This window comes from Solanum pennellii, chromosome 10, assembly GCF_001406875.1.
Source record: "Solanum pennellii chromosome 10, SPENNV200".
Lineage (NCBI taxonomy): Eukaryota > Viridiplantae > Streptophyta > Magnoliopsida > Solanales > Solanaceae > Solanum > Solanum pennellii.
In genome coordinates this window covers 13,374,664-13,381,172 of record NC_028646.1, presented here as the reverse complement: position 1 = coordinate 13,381,172, position 6,509 = coordinate 13,374,664, and the positions used below count along the sequence as shown (strand labels likewise).

General features: G+C 34.3%; 1 long non-coding RNA gene and 1 pseudogene across 1 annotated transcript; both read right to left on the bottom strand.

Moving 5' to 3' along the window:
* Nucleotides 1–265: 265 nt before the first annotated feature.
* On the bottom strand, nucleotides 266–1,601 carry LOC114074501. Its single transcript, XR_003574929.1, has 2 exons — nucleotides 1,544–1,601; nucleotides 266–687 (listed from the first exon to the last, which is right to left on the bottom strand). It is a non-coding gene; the product is annotated as an uncharacterized LOC114074501 (long non-coding RNA).
* A 1,226-nt stretch (nucleotides 1,602–2,827) lies between these two features.
* LOC107001092 lies at nucleotides 2,828–5,351 on the bottom strand (annotated as a pseudogene).
* Between the last annotated feature and the right edge of the window lie 1,158 nt (nucleotides 5,352–6,509).

Sequence of the window (6,509 nt, the reverse complement as noted above, 5' to 3'; positions counted from 1 at the left end):
ATATATATATATATATATATATATATATATATATATATATAAACCTCCTAATTATATAAATTTAATTTTATCGATCAATAAAAGTTTATCAATATTAAATCTAATATATAAATCTCCCTAAATTGATCATTGAGATTTATTGAATTGATAATGTATTTCATATATAATTAATTAAAGTATTTCATACTTAGTCGAAGTATCCTTTACATGTCATCATAATTAGGAAGTGATCACTACACTTGACATACGTTCAAAATCGAAAGTAGATAATAATACTATCTCGCATTTCATACTCGAATAGATTATATGTTAGCTCTTCACCTCTACATCATAATATGACATATTAAGTTCATGATTATAAGTCAAATTTATTTCTCTCTCACTCCTCTCTCATACCAACCCCGACGGTGCCCCTTCACCCTACATTGACTGGCGCCACCGACACCCTCTGCTCCGAAGGGCGCCACCGACAGCTTCTTCTCCGACCGTTTCCACCCGCACCCTCTTCTAAGATCGACAAACCTACCCCCATCTGCAGGTCGCAGCAACAAGTCGCACCTCAACAGATAGAGGTCGCGCCGCCTCCATCTTAATTGCACATCAGTTGGTCGTGCAGCAGCAACACTGGGTCGGCACTGCCCCCATCCCTTTGACTCAAGGTGAATTTCTAGAACCTCCATAACAAATCTTTTTTGTTTACATTTAGTTGAAGTGTCACAATATTAGATAATCTAGTAAATTGCAACTACTTGATAAAAAATGAGAATCAAGAATTTTTTATTCAAAAAGTCAAATAAAGTAATAAGCTAGTAAAAAGACGGAAATATAAGCTAAATACAAGAAAATATAAGAAGAGATGCGTCCGCCCCTATATATTTGATACCTTCTATCATAAAATTGATTAACTAGTCATCATTTGTTGGCTTCATTTGCCTAAAGATAAGTATAGAAGTAATTAATTGACTACCTTGAAGGATTTGACATTTCTTGTATGCACATCTCCAGTTTATTTTATTGATTCTTGATTAATAAGTTTGACAACTTATCGTGAATTAGTTCACATCCTCTACTTTCTCACTCAAGTTGAATTAGTAGGTTGGTGGGAATCCATACTATTCCTTTCTGTATCAACACTTGTGTCAATGAATCTAACCCAGATTTGAAATCCAAACTAGCCCCCAACCTTACATTGAACATTTCTTTCACCTAAAAATGCATTATTCCTCATCGGAACAAGCAATTCAATTTGTCTTTTTTAGTTCCAGCACATATCTAATGTAATTAAATACACTCCATATCTACTACTTATAAATTACAATATCTATTAATTCTAGATATTAGATATTCAAAATTTCTCAAATATTCGCACATATTTTAGTAGTTCATCATCAGTCTCATAGACGATTTACTCGTTCAAAACAAAAAAAAATAGAATCAAATTCCCATAACCAAAAATAACAAAAACAAAACACTCTTTTACTGTTTACTTCCATAATAGTTTTGAATACACAAATCAATATGAAAAAAAGAGCAGAAATCATACCCCATATTTGTTGAGTGATAGAGAACTCCGACTTCAGCTGTAGTTTGATATGTTGCTGATGAAGAAAGGCAGCAACCTAATAAAACCCTAATCGGTTTATAATAGAATTCTAGGACTGGGCTTCTTGATAAGGAAGTTGGGGCTTTAACAAACTTTGGACTTCTTCTTAGGCCCATAGGATATGGCTTTTATGACTTAAGTCACTAAGTAGAGATTTTATTCTTATTTTTAAAAAAAGGATTGTGCAAATATGACCATAAATTTTAGAAATACTTGCAAAATTAGAATAACTTCTTAAGAAAATGTAACTAATGAAATATGTATGATTAGTAGATAATAGCTTTTTGTTGATCTTTATTTGAATTGATTGGATGCTTGAACACTCAGAGATTTTGGTGAGTTCTTCATTTATAATTATAAAAAAACTATTCAGAAAGTAACTAAGACAAACAAAGGATACTACAATATTCAAGTGATATGATCGTTATTTCTCTCAAGACAATTATTCTTGCATAATGATTCCATATCCATCCTTAAATGTCTAAGATTGTGGGATCTTCTCCGGACTCTTGTAATGCAAATTGTTTTGTGCATCAGACTGTTCTTTTTATTCATGTTACTATTTAAATAAATTTCAACAGATATTTCCATGAATTGTTTATAGATTTCTAATTCACAACTGGAACATATAATTATCATATGAAAATAAACCCCATAGATTTCCATAAATATTTTTTGTTTATGTTGAAGGTTAATTAAAACCACAATACACATAACAAGAATACAAGTTTACATACAAATATATCAATTCTAATTTTAGGGGTTGTTCTGTTTAAGGAAAATGTTTTATTAAAAAATAAACTAATTTTTTACTTATTTTCTAGTGTTTGTTAAATAAACAAGATGGTCAAAGCGTGGGAGTTGGGGGCGTTTGATTGATGGGAAGAGACAATAAACTTAAAATAGAGACAATAAACTTAAAATGACACTTTTGGAATCATTTAAAAACTTGTATGCAGAACAGTTTGACCAATCAAACTTGAAAAAATGGATGACATACCAAACATATTCTTAATCATGTTTCTTTGATTCATTACATATGCTGAATTTTTTCAAAATACCAAATAAATCAACTACCATATGAACTGAAAATTATACCAAAAGAAATTACAACACTTAATATCTCGTTAGAGAGCTTACCAAATATTTGGCAACTTAAATCATACATTGTTCTTAATTTCAAATAGCTATACAAAAATCTTCTATGAGATTCATAAGGTGTAGAGTAAATTCATTAACAGAAAAACTGAATTGTAAACTAAACTGTTATCATTAGGCAAATCAAACAACGATTATTAAAAAAAACTTGCAATTATATGCTACTACTTCTGGTCTTTTTTCAATAAAACACTAATCTTTTTCAACACGTTTCATTATTCTTCTTGGGAGAGTCATCAACCGTGCTTTCAAATAACAACGAATACATCCAAGTGTGTAATCTAAAGTACCTGTTCTCTGCGCATATTTCCCATTATTTCCAGTTGAAAGCATAGTTGCAGCTTCCTCAGCAGCCTTCCTCCACTGATCAAATTGTAGTTTTAACCTCCTCAACTCTGTTTTGATCTCAGAGTTGGCATTTTATGATGCATCCAACTGCTCGGTCACACATGTTGCCTTTCTAATACTATTATCCGCTTCCTCAGTCAAGTGTACTAACTTCACCAGTGCCTCTTTTTCTGCAGTTCTCGCGGCTTCTACCAAGGCAAGAGCTGAATAATTTGCTTTGCTACCCTCAGTTTCCCTTTTCTTCATTTCAGACTTCAGTATCTCATTTTCCTCCTTTATACTTTGCAAATCCGTCTTTGTCGAGTAAACTTGATCTCAATATTCCCAAGGTTGAATCTGATTCCTTCAGTACAACATCTAATGTACTGAAATGCTTCTTACTGTAGCTTCTTTGCTCATTATTTCTCCTTAAAATCTTCCAAGTCAACTTTTGTAGCCTCTAACTTTGCCTCCCATTCAACCTCTTCCTGTATTGATTTAGATTTTGATTGTTCCACTAGCTCATAATCACTTCTAATCTGTAAAGTGCTATGGATATACTCTTCCTGATATCTTGTCTCCGAAATCTCTAATGCAACTCTTAGCTGAATTACCTCAACTTGTAGATTACTCAGCTCGGTTTTGAGTTCCTCAGCTTCCAGATTAACTCAGTTTTCTTGTGTAGAGCTCACGTTCTTGATATCTTGAGCAATTTGAAGTTCACTGACAAGTTCCTCCAATGTAGCTACTTGGTCATTTGATTGTTCTAACTCCAACGATAATGATTTGTAAGCCTCCATTGCTTTTAGATCTTCAGAAAGTAGAGTACCCTCGGTTTTCTTTGCTATTTCCAACTGTATCTGAGCTTTACTCTCTTCTTCAAGCGCACAAGCCTCAAATTCCTTGCTATCATTAAGTTGTTTCTTATTTTTTCAACCAATGTAAGTGTTTCCGTAAGTTCTAACCTTAAGATTTGTATCTTAGCGTAATCTGATTCAACATGTCGAACTTGATTGGCTCCAGAATCAGCCACATGGTCCAGCTGAACTTTAAGCTTCTGGATTTAATTCATAGCAGAACCTAAAGCAGCAGAGTCAAATTTATGCTGCTTCTTGACAACCTCAATTTCAGATTCCCATGCTCTATATTGATCCGATGATAGCTTGCGTAGCTCAAGGATTCAAGCTTCCTCAATATCTGAGAGTTCAAGTAGTTGTTTCTCAGAGTCCTCAAGTTGCTTTGACATAAATGTTAGCTGCTTCTTTGCTTCCTCTGCCTCTAGTTGAGCCCGTCTTTTTAATGATTCAAATGAATTAAGTTGATCCTTTACCTTCTTCAGCTCGTCTTGAAGTTGAGAAATCTGAGTTTCTAAGTCAGAATCTTAGGTCGAATGCTTCTTTTGTTATACAAATATAAGCAATGAGTAATTTAGTAACATTTTGAGGACCTTTAAGCAGTAAGAGAGCAACAAAGAAATAATAAAAGGGCAAACCGATGCACAAAGCATACCGAGTTAGCATGGTCCGCAGATAAGAACAGAAAGATAATATAATGATGTAGATTATGGAATTTAAGTTTTATAAATAGAATAAGTTCCAACAAGTACTGCAACAAGTGCCTCAAACTATGTACTCAGACGCGAAACTAAAAAAAGAAAGAAAAAGGGAACAAAAAGAGTATCCGATTTAGTAACCGTGCTATATATCTTCCACAAGAAGAGAGACATGAATCACTCTACTTAGTGACACTTCCATAATTCATACACAACAAGAACAAACCATATTTAGTACAAAGACGTGAAAGTGTTTTTTACACTCGCTAGGAGAAATAACTATATTAAATGGTCATTTCGCGAGACAAAAGAGTTCAAGCATAATTGAACATGATAGTACAAGATTAGTAGGATAAAAGTTGTAATAAAATGATATAGAATTAATAGACTTGTTCTAGTTGCAGAAAGTTTTATTAAAAGTTTTCAAGTTTCTTTACCTCTAAAGCTGGACTACGTGGAGAACGACGAACAACAACTTTACGACTCCTCTCTTTAGGTGTCCTGGTAGCAGCATTGGATCCTAGAGTTTTGAGCTTTCGAGCTGTCTTTGGTGCTGCAAGAGATATCCGTTGTGGCACCTCCACCGTAACATTCCTTCAGCCAAAAACACACATGAAGGTGAATGAGACAGGAAAAAAACCAACAACAGACAAAAATCCAAACACTCAAAATGTATGCATTACATGTGAACATTGATCTCAAACCAGTCATTTGAGTTGAGAAGAGCCAAGGTAAGTGTTTCTTTCATAATTTCTTTTGATCCTATGTTTTTTAGGATTCAAACTCGCATACTTGTACATCAAATGTACTGATGCCAGATGGCCTGCATCATACTATGATGCAGACACAGGTAATGAGGATCTACATCCAGCGCCTCATTAATCCAGCTTGAGTACTCAGAATCTGTTGGTGAGCCTCATTGCCTTCCAGAGGACCCTTTTATATTTCATTAGGATTTTGTGGCGATTGTCCCAACATTCACTCAGTTGTTTAGAGGCTTCATAGACAGTTTGTAGTTCATTTGTCTTTACATTATTATTTTATGTTAAAGTCTTGGGTTGCCATTTCTGGCAAAGTTGAATGTCATTTCTTTTAACATTCGAAGTTATATTTTCTAGTTATTTGAGTAAGTCCTTTGAACATTGTAATAATGTTAGAATATTATACTAAGTTATGTAAGCCAGACCAAGGGTTGCATCGAGGCCAACAATATTCTTCGAGTGTTGTTCACGTCTGTGGCGTAGACTCAGGGCATGAAAAACTTGGTATAAGAGCACAAAGTTTAAGAGTCCTAGAGAGTCTATGAATCTGTGTCTGTAGATTCCTAGTAAATGGTCTGAAGCGTGCCACATATATAATTAGGAGGCTACAACATTCAGGAATTTATTTAATTCGTTCATATTCCTTTCATGCGTTAGAGTTTGATCTTTAAAAAAAGTTTCTGTCTAATTTGTGCTTGCGCGTGTTTTCAAATATCCATGCCTCCAGGAAGAGCAGAAAGAGGTCATCCAGCTACGAGGAATGTAGAGGAAAAAGGGGTACCTAATACACATGAATTGCAAACTCAAGAGGAGGTTACCAATGCTGAGTTTCGTGAGGCTATAAGGATGCTCAGTCAAGTTGTCACCAACCAGGTTAGGGAGCAAAGAGGAGATCAATAAGAGGAGGCTAACACTTTAAGGATTCTTGATTTCTTAAGGATGAATTCCCTAAGTTTCACTAGTTCGAGCACTACATATGACCCAAAAAAACTTCATTGAGGAACTGAAAAAGGTGTTTAATGTGATGCATGTTGTTGATACTGCGAGAGTTGAGTTAACTGCATATCATATTAAGGGTGTTTCTAGAATGTGGTTTGATTAGCAGAAA